Here is a 9,132-nt window from a genome sequence, read left to right on the forward strand (position 1 = left end):
GGGCTAGAAGATCCATTTGGTGTTAAGAACTCTGTGGGATGTTGTGTAGGAGCTTGGAAGATAATGTTGAGAACAGTGCAGAAGATGGAGGCCTGGCTTGTGAAATTTCAGAGGGAAAAATGAAGACTCTTTTTAGGGCCATTGCTATTTTGGATTGTGAAGATTCTGTGGTTCTGATTAGCTGGGGCTGAAGAATCAGCTGTGATTAACAAGATACCAGAACTACTAAAGCAAAACCTTGTCATTACTGGGACTATTGATGCTGGTTAGCTGGAGCTAAGAAATTAGCAGTGATTAAGAAGAGACCAGCATCATTGAGCTGAAATTTTCTGGGAAGTGTTTTCTGAGAGCACAGAGGCTGTGTTCCAGAGATAGCCAAGGTTGTACTCCTGCTGCAGTGGGACTTGGTAATGTGTAAGGGTCACCCAGGTGGTACTGGTTTTGAAGGCATGAAAGGGTCACGCAGAGCAGCTGAGGCTCGGCACTGTGAGAGGCCATGGAAGACCATTGGTGAAGGTGCAGCCTCAGTTGCAATTGACAGCCCAGGACTGAAGGGGTCATGCAGTGTTTTGGAGATGCCAGTACCATGAGATGACCACCAAGAGCAGCAGCAGTGGAGTACAGGCATCTGGAGCCTAGAGGACGACGTGTGTGCTACAAAGGGCATGACTGGAGACGTGGCCCAAGCCCTTGGAGGAGCCCAGAAGATCGTGAGTTGGATCCCAGACATTGGACAGTTGGAGTTTAATTTTTGCTTTTGATTGTGACTATGCCCTGATATTTTTCCCTCTTGAAGGAAGAAAATATTTTAGTGGATCCCACAGTTAAGAGACTTTTAATTGTAAAAGACTTTGGATTTTAAAGGATATTGGACATTTTAAAGGGATTGACTTTTAATATGTAAAGACTGTAGGACTTTTAAAGTTGTTTAGATCTTGGGGATGAATAAGAAATTAAGGATTGAGGCTTACTAGTGATGTGTTTGTGTGTCAAGTTGACAAGGGGTCAATTGTACTGGCTAGTTTTGTGTCAACTTGACACAGCTGGGGTTATCACAGAGAAAGGAACTTCATTTGAGGAAATGCCTCCATGAGATCCAACAGTAAGGCATTTTCTCAATTAGTGATCAAGGGGGAAAGGCCCCTTGTGGGTGGGACCATCTCTGGGCTGATAGTCTTGGTTCTGTAAGAGAGCAGGCTGAGCAAGCCAGTAAGGAACATCCCTCCATGGCCTCTGCATCAGCTCCTGCTTCCTGACCTGCTTGAGTTCCAGTCCTGATTTCCTTGGTGATGAACAGCAGTATGGAAGTATAAGTCGAATAAACCCTTTCCTCCCCAACTTGCTTCTTGGTCGTGATGTCTGTGCAGGAATAGGAACCCTGACTAAGACAGCATATTTGTGTACATACTAAGGTGATGGTTGCTACTAGGAACACCATTTAAAATTGGTGAAAACTGAGCTTTTAATCCCAGCACTTGGGAGACAGAGGCAGGCAGATTTCTGAGTTGAAGACCAGCCTGGTCTACAGGGCGAGTTCTAGGACAGCCAAGACTACACTGAGAATCCCTGTCTCGAAAAAAATTTTTGATGAAAGCTGTGTATTATATTTTTCCTAGAGTCTTTTAAACATTAAACTTGGAGCTGGAGAGGTTTAGTAATTAAGAGCACTTGCTACTCTTCCAGAACACACAGGTTTGGGTCCCAGCATTCATATGGAGGTGGAATCAGCAGTGGTGGCACTACCTAGCAAAGACAGCCAGGCCTCAGCCTCTGCAAGAGTCAGCAGGAGGGACCCGGAGAGACACCAGGAGAAGTTCTCAGCTGTGTCTCTCTCAGTGAAGCAAAGATCAGAGAAGACTCGAGACCCACAAGCATTGCACAGCTAGCTCTATAAGCAAGCCTAGTTCACCTTCCCTCACTGTCCATGGAGTCCTTTTATACTCCCTCCAAACATCACGTGTCCTCCACAGGTGGGTCTTGCCTCAGCACGTGCATCTGCCTCAGCTGACATCACTCTGCAGATCAGCCCAGAGCCCAAGGAAGCAGCAAGAAACTGCAGTACACTACAAGTCTTTTGGTACATTCTCTCTCTATGGAGTCCTGACAAATGGAGGTCAACCATGCAATGTAAGGGAGATCGATACCTGAGTGTTGTTAGTGAAGAATCCTTCATCACGTGTCCTTTCACGTGCTTGCTTTAGCAGAACATCCTCTCTCTTCTGTGTCTGCTTCAGTGAAACGTTCCTTCACTGCCTTAGCCTTTCACCTGCATCCACTTCAGGAAAACACTCTGCCACCATGTATGCCCCAGAGAAACACCAGCCAACACAAATGACTCTCCAAAGAACCCTTAAGTTTCCACTGTATATAAGTATTTTTTTAATGTTAAATGTTGTATAAACTCCTTTAATGCTGTGTTGACTTCACATCCTCTTAACCAGCAGCATTGAGGACGCTTAGATACCTCTGCCATGGACCTATTCAAATATCCTGATCAGACTTTCATCTCTGAAACCTGCCTCCATCTCAGAAGTGGACTTCTAGAAATCATGAGTGTCTGACTTCACCTTTGTAGCCAGTTGGGTCACTGAGCTGGGCCAATCCAGTTCTCTTTACAGGTTTTGGTTTATTTTATTTTATTTTTATTTATTTATTTATTTATTTTAGTTCAGAGCTGGAAAGACAAGTTACCTGCTGAGAGGGCAAGACTAATGGGTATAGCCAGGATCTCTCTGGTTGCCATGGTCTACCACAGAGCTGAGGTGTCAAGAACAGTAGAGGGACCGCCAGCTTTCTGTCCCACCCACCGGTTTTTCCCTTCCCAAGACCCTGCTGCCCAGCCTAAGGAAGAAAGTCTCATGTTGTATAATAGACTCCTCTCTTCATGCAGTAGCTAGCGTTCATTTCCATAACTCAAAACCAGAGAGTCTTAAATGACACAAATGAGTTAGCCTTATACAGTCCATCTTCTGTGTAATTTATGTCCTCACTTGGGGAGTTCTGGCTTTAAAGGCCTTAAGATTGGAAACACACTATGTATATATACATCAAGTTACAGGGGTCGAATTATTCCTGGGATTTTCCAAAAGTGCCTTTTATATAATTCCGTAGCTTAAATACTAGGCTGGCCAAGCTCCTGTACCCTCCATGGTGATTTGTTAACTTCCCCGCTCTGCATGTTTGAACACACGAACACGCTTGAACACACACACAAACACGGACTTAGCAGCTGCAGATGGGCAGAAACAAGGAAAGAAAGTCCTAGTCCGGCTGTGTAGTTGAAAAGGGAAGGAACACACAGGGAAGGTAACCAAAGCTCCACTGGCTGGCAGGAGATTGGCTCTGGAAAGGATTTACGGTCAGGACCACAGAAGGTGGCCTGGAAAACATTTGCTCAAGGGAGCTCTCAAATGCTAGGGCACTCATGGATGAACAGAAACTCAGCCCACAGAAACATCAGCTTGCCCGCTCACCACTGTAGTCCATGATTCGTTGTCGTTTTTCTTTCATAAAGGAAGCAATTTTTTTTTCATGCATGTTATGATTTGGATGTGAATTCTCTCACGGTCTGAACACTTGGTCTCCGGATGGTGGCACAGTTTTGGAAGTTTCTGGGACCTTTAAGAGACGGGGCTAGCTGGAAAAAGTAGGTCACTGGGGACAGGTTTTAATGTTTTGTAGCCAGGCCTGGTTTAACCCACGCTCCCTCTGCTTCCTTTTCAGTGACAGTGAACAATCAGATGCAGGACATGCCAGCTACTTCAGTCTAAGCCTTCCACAATGTCTTCCCTCAAACCACGACCCAGACCCTCCCTCCTTCCTTAAGTAGTTTGTGTATGGTATTTGGTTACATCAATAAGAAAAGTAACTAATTTGAGTATGGGAGGGAGGTGTGGCATGCCAGTGTAGTATGCATGCATGTGCAAGCAAAGTGGAGAGACAGAGAGACACACACACAGAGACAGACAGGGGTGGGGAGAGAGAGAGAGAGAGAGAGAGAGAGAGAGAGAGAGAGAGAGAGAGAGAGAGAGAGAGAGAGACGGAGACACAGAGACAGAGATTTTTTTTTTAAAGAAAGATTTCTGGATGCTTTGTTTCTCAAGACAGGGTTCCTCCTAGTAGCCCTGGCTGCCCTGGAACTCACTGTGTAGACCAGGCTATCCTCGAACTCAACTCTTTAATCCCAAGTGCTGGGATTCAAGGCATTTGCCATTACCGCCTGGCTCTGGATGCTTTTATTAAAGCTGTCTTTAACTCATATGGCTCCTGCTTTCTACCGAGAGTCATCTAAGGTTTTATTCCTTGCAAACAGATTACAAATCCACTCGAGTTAATAATTGGCCTGGGAGAGGATTCAAGTATGTGAACCTTAAGCATGGTCACTCTGTTTTCAGCATACAGTCCCCATTTCTGACTTTGTATAACTTTGATATGTAACATTTTTAAAAATCTGCCTGAAAATCTGCTGCGTGCTGAAGAACGGGTAGCCATAAGAAGCAGGTTTTGGTTTTGGTTTTGGCTTTGGCTTTTTGGTTTGTTTTTTCGAGACCGGGTTTCTCTGTTTGATCCTGGCTGTCCTGGAACTTGCTGTGTAGACCAGGCTGTCCTCAAACTCACAGAGATCTGCCTGCCTCTGCCTCCCAAATGCTGGGATTAAAGGCATTTGCTACCACTGCCTGCTGCAGTATTTTAAAGTAAGAGTTGAGCATTTATTTATACTTAAATGATAAAAATAACCTGCTGGGAGCTAGTGCAGTGGCTTGGTGGCTAAGAGCAAGCACTGCTCTTCCAGAGGACCTGAGTTCAGTTTTTAGCACCCATGTGAGGCAGCTCACAACTGCCTGTAACCCCAGGTCCAGAGGCTCTGATACCTTCTTTGTTCCATCGTGAATACCCTCACATAAGTGGTACACACATACATGCAGATAACACACAGCACATAAATAAAAAATTTCAAATAAATGTTAAATAATAATGTGTGAGCTTTGGGATATAGCTCAATGGTTGAGTGTTTTAGTGTATGTGAGGCCCTAGGTTCAATCGGTAGTACCACAAAATAATCATAATATCTGAAAACCTGGAAAGTCTAGCAGGGATTACCAAGGACAAACAAGGGCAACCAAACACCCTTGCACTAGAGACATCACTGCTAAGAGGGGAATGCTTTCTCTTCATCTTTTCTGCCTTTTTGTAAAAAAAAGATTAATTATTGTATGTATGTGAGTACATTGTTACTATCTTCAGACACACCAGAAGAGGGCATCGGATCTCATTACAGGTGGTTGTGAGCCACCATGTGGTTGCTGGGAATTGAACTCAGGACCTCTGGAAGAGCATCTTAGCCACTGAGCCATCTCTACAGCCCCCTCTGGTCTGCCTTTACATACTTGTGATCTTACAAACACATGCTCTCACTACAGGCCCAATGGTACATCTCTATTGCCTTCCTCTCAAGTTCTTCTGACCTTTCCTGAGTGATTAAATATCTCTCAAAAGCAAACTTTATTATTATTATTATTATTATAATTTGACCCATCAGTGTCAGTGTTGGTTGTAAGCAACATGCTCTAGCATGGAGTTACCTACCTAACCCAAGGTCTTTATTATTTCTTTATTTGAGACTACGTCTCACTATGTAACCTTGGCTGGCCTGGAATTTAGGGAGGAATGCCTGCTTTTACCTCCCAAACTCTGGGGTTAAGGGTGTGCCCTGCCACATCCGAGGTAAGTCCTTGTACATTTCCTCCTGACCTGATGATGGCGTTCACCTGGCAGATGAAGTGCGAACCTGTGAGGCCTGTGCTTGGTGCAGTCCAGAGTTGAGCAAAACCAGAGGTGGAACTCAGTGTGTCCCTTCAGGGACAAAAGCAATAGAAAGAGATGAAGACAGAGCGCAAGCTTTAAGATGGACCAGGCTGTCGATCAGACTCTGTATCCTTGATCCGACAGAAGAAAGACCAGGCTGTCAGCTTAGGCTGGTAGAAACAACAGAGCAGAGACTGGCGGGTTCCATGGGATGGAGGCTAAGTCTGAAGATCAAGATTGCCAAGAACCCTAAACTGTGAGACTCAGACCTTGGTTTTGTTTTCTATTCCTGAAGCTGGAAGCTTTGTAGAGCTGAGAAAAACCTTAACTGCCAATCACATGCCATCCCTTTAACTTAATATCTGGGCTGGCATAGTAGCAAGCACCCGTAGTCCTAGGACTAGGATGGTACAGGCAGGAGGATGGTGAGTTCAAGGCCAGCCCCAGCCTCATAACCAGCGTGAAGCCGACATGAGCTGATCCTGACTCAAAACAAACAAACAAACAAACAAACAAACACCCTCCTAGTTAAGTGCTTCATAGTAAACCCCAGGAGAAAACTGAGTGTCTTTGCTGCAACACTGCCCAACCTAGCCAGCAGTGCTCATGGTGTAGTGCCACCTGTAGCCTCTCAGAGGCAGCAAAGGCCTGAGAAGGCAGAGAAGGAGCTTCAGCAGGCAGCAAGCCTTTGGACATCTCTAGAGGACACAGCTCAGCTGCAGTCAGCAATGAATCGGGGTCTTTGAATAGTTTGGGTGCAATGTTGGAGCGGAGACGAGTTAGATACAAGTAAGGGATCCATCAGGGTCAGTCTGGGAAATACCTTCAAAAGATGACACCTCCTAGGACGGCTCTGCGTTTGTCATGATCCGTGTGGGAGCCGCCAGCCCCGTGTGGAAGTTAGCTTATCTGAATTAGATAGATGCACACTGAACGTAAAACACACCAGACTTTACTCACTATACAAAATGAGTGTTAAAATGTCTCCATTCATGTTTTCAGGGGATTACAATGTCCAAAGGATGGATTGGACACAAAGAATTCGATTAACTTAATTTCGTTTTTCTTTTCAACTTTTTAAAAATGGGGATACAAGGAAATTATTTTAAAATGTGGGTTTCCTTACATTTCTGTTGCACAAGACTAGTTCTAAAAATAGTCCAGTTTTGTATCCAGACTGTGTTTCCTGGGTTAAAAATTGTTTCTGAGGGGCTGGAAAGAAGGCTTAACGGTGCGAGCACTTGCTGCTCTTGCAGAAGACTTGGGTGTGATTCCCAGTATCCATATTGTGGCTCACAGCCATCCATAACTCCAGTTTCCTGGGACCGACAGCCCCGCTCCGACCTCCTATGGCACCAGGCATAATGTAGAGAAAACACTTATACACAAAAAGTAAAATAAATCTATTTTCTTATTATTTCTGAGGGGCTGGAGAGGTTGCTCAATAGTTACATACGCTCGCTGCCCAGTCTTGAGAATCCACAGCAGGAAGCCTCCCACATTCAGTGGCTCACGCCTGCCTATAATTCTAGCTCTCAGGTATCTAACATCCTCTTCTGGCCTCCAGAGGTCACACAGACACACAGACAGCCTCGTGCACACACACTAATAAAAAAAAAGTTTTAAAAATTACTAATAAAAAAATTTCTATGAGATATTATTTTAGTTGGTGTCTTATTTAGAATGGAAATGCATTTTGAAATCATAGTATCAGCTTGGTTATTCTGGTCTAACATTCAATCTCTGAGATATGTAGTAGTTGATTTAAAAAAAAAAACAACTGCTTGTTTTCCTTGGCCTTCCAAAGAATTTCTCTCGAAGAGTCTTAACACAGGCTTGAGTCCTCCAGTTTCTTGGAAGTCTATGGAACAAGAGGGTAACCAATCATGATCACGGCCTTTTATGATTAAGAATGTTCTAATGCATGGTTTTGGCCTGCACCTTGTTCATGTAAGACAGTTAACTCCAAAAATGAGAGCTTTGAATACCCCCAATGGATTTCGGAAGATTATACTGACCATAAGATTAGGATACTTCCAAGATATCATAGATCATTTTTATTGTCAATCATTTCTCCAGTTTTGAAGTATTTCCTATACTTATTTATTTGCAGGTGTATATGTTTGTGTGAATGTATCTCACATGTTTGCAAATGCATGGAGACCAGAAGGGGAGTCTGGATTCCCTGGAGCTGGGGTTACAGATGGTGAGGGGAACTGAACTCATGTTTTCCAGAAGGGCAGCAAGCGCTCCTCACCACTGAGCCATCGCTTCAGCCCCTTTACTTTCAATCTTTCCCGGGACTGGAAGGCATTGCAGGGAGGAACCGCTGGCTCAAACTTATCTATACATTATAATCCCCTTCACAGTACCCCTCAGCCCACACACTGGAGCAGTTAAGCCTTTGCCAAGGAGACTCAAACATTTGTCATACAAAACCATATCTGATGATCAGTGAGAGACAGTAAGATGCCCTGTAGTCAAACTGCCTGCCTTCCAATCACGGCCTCTATGAGGCTTAAATAAAAGTGAATGAAAACCACTTAAAAGAAGTCAGGCACGAGAGAATTCTATAATAATTGCTACTAACTAACAAGTTTTGTTGTTGTTGTTTTGTTTGTTTTTGAGACGGGGGTCTCCCTCTGTGCCTCTAACTGGCCTGGAACTCACTATGTAGACCACCATGTGAGAGAGCTAACAGCTTTCAAAATATCCCTTCCATGCAAACCTACTTTACTAGTATTCTTTTGTTTGTTTTGGTTTGGGGGTTTGTTTTTTTAGGTACTGTAGCCTAGGCTGGCCTCCAACTAACCACCAACAGCTATTCTCCTGTTTCCGCCGCCTGAGTTCCGGCATCACAACTATCACACCCAGTTCTTTGAGGTCTACGTAGCTACCTTCTCACAAGAAGGAAAAAAACACACCAGAGAGGAATGCACATCTGCCTCTTGAAGTTATCTTCTTTCTTGTGTCTCTTTCTTCAGAATCATACTATAGAGAGACTAGGAGCCATGTCTTGTCCCTGCCCAGCCCTGGCACCCACCTCCCAGCGAAGCTGACTGGCAGTCCTTTTGGGCACCATCCCTGGGAGACTAGCTGTCACTTACAGGAGGACACGGAGAGACCCACTCACCTCCACCCCCACCCCCAACCCCACCCCACCCCCGCTGACATGTCTCAATCTTTAATCCTGGAATCTTCCACCCGTGACGTGATCGTCCCGGGTCTGCGCACGGCGCATGCGGACGACTGCGTCGTGCGTCCGCCAGGGGGTGGCAGTGTGCGCCCCGCGCCAGAGCGCATGCCCCGCTCTGTGACCGTGGCCTT

This window comes from Mus caroli, unplaced genomic scaffold (assembly GCF_978045245.1).
Source record: "Mus caroli unplaced genomic scaffold, Mus_caroli_1 scaffold_15, whole genome shotgun sequence".
In the NCBI taxonomy this organism is placed as follows: Eukaryota; Metazoa; Chordata; class Mammalia; order Rodentia; family Muridae; genus Mus; species Mus caroli.